Genomic DNA, 1814 nt, shown 5'->3' on the forward strand with positions numbered 1-1814 from the left:
TCCATTCACATATATGTTGTACTAACGTGAATTTGGTCGAGAACCTACGTGAACTAAGTTGGAACATTTAGAGCACATAGGAGCTCTAATTGTTCCAACTAACAAAAGATATAGTACACAGGAACTCAATTGATCTCAACTGACAACTAATTGAGCATTTAAGGGAATATGAGATATTACATTATCGAGGAAGGATTGAAAAGGAAATTTGTGAGAGAAACATGAGTGTCTTGGTTTTTATTTCATGTTAATTGAAAATAGATCATGATGTTTACAATTGTGATTGTTGTCGTTACGATTTCGACATTACAAACATTGTGCTTTAAATAGTATTATCTCATAGTTTATCTCTTTTAGGAGTTACTTCAGAGTTAACATTGACTAATGTGATGTTTTAATCAAATACTCGTTTATGAGAAGATTTATGTTACCTATGTTAATGTGATACTAGTACTTTTTTATTACTATACTTATAAAAAAATATAAGGGTTTAGGGTGTCAGTCTCTCCAAAAAAATATTTTTTGGAGAACATTGATTTAATGTGCATATTCTCAACAATCACCTACTCTCACTTAACTTAGTCACAACATTTTTGAATGATATATTCTTGAGGTCGGTCTTGACAACTTTGCAACAACAATTTTAACTTTATACTATCGGTTAGGATGGAATTAAAAGAAATTGTTCTGATCCCACCAAACATGTCGATCAAACCATTCCAAGACGAAAGCCAAATCTAAAGTGCCACATTTTCAGACCAACGGACATGTGTATCCTCGTTAATGACGATCGCATATAAGTCAAGCACTACCTCGTCACAATCATTATAGTCCATTCACATATATTGGTACTAACCTGAATTGGTCGAGAACCTACGTGAACTAAGTTTGAACATTTAGAGCACATAGGAGCTCTAATTGTTCCAACTAACAAAAGATATAGTACACAGGAACTCAATTGATCTCAACTGACAACTAATTGAGCATTTAAGGGAATATGAGATATTACATTATCGAGGAAGGATTGAAAAGGAAATTTATGGAGAAACATGAGTGTCTTGGTTTTTATTTTCATGTTAATTGAAAATAGATCATGATTTTATAATTGTGATTGTTGTCGTTACGATTTCGACATTACAAACATTGTGCTTTAAATAGTATTATCTCATAGTTTATCTATTTTAGGATTACTTCAGAGTTACATGACTAATGTGATGTTTGAATCAAATACTCGTTTATGAGAAGATTTATGTTACCTATGTTAATGTGATACTAGTACTTTTTTATTACTATACTTATAAAAAAATATAAGGGTTTAGGGTGTCAGTCTCTCCAAAAAAATATTTTGTGGAGAACATTGATTTAATGTGATTCTCAAATCACCTACTCTCACTTAACTTAGTCACAACATTTTTGAATGATATATTCTTGAGGTCGGTCTTGACAACTTTTCAACAACAAGTTAACTTTAACTATCGGTTAGGATGGAATTAAAAGAAATTGTTCTAATCCCACCAAACATGTCGATCAAAACCATTCCAATACGAAAGCAAATCTAAAGTGCCACATTTTCAGACCAACAGACATGTGTATCCTCGTTAATGACGATCGCATATAAGTCAAGCACTACCTCGTCACAATCATTAGTTCATTCACATATATGTGGTACTAACGTGAATTTGGTCGAGAACCTACGTGAACTAAGTTGGAACATTTAGAGCACATAGGAGCTCTAATTGTTCCAACTAACAAAAGATATAGTACACAGGAACTCAATTGATCTCAACTGACAACTAATTGAGCATTTAAGGAAT

Source organism: Lathyrus oleraceus, chromosome 3, assembly GCF_024323335.1.
Source record: "Lathyrus oleraceus cultivar Zhongwan6 chromosome 3, CAAS_Psat_ZW6_1.0, whole genome shotgun sequence".
Lineage (NCBI taxonomy): Eukaryota > Viridiplantae > Streptophyta > Magnoliopsida > Fabales > Fabaceae > Lathyrus > Lathyrus oleraceus.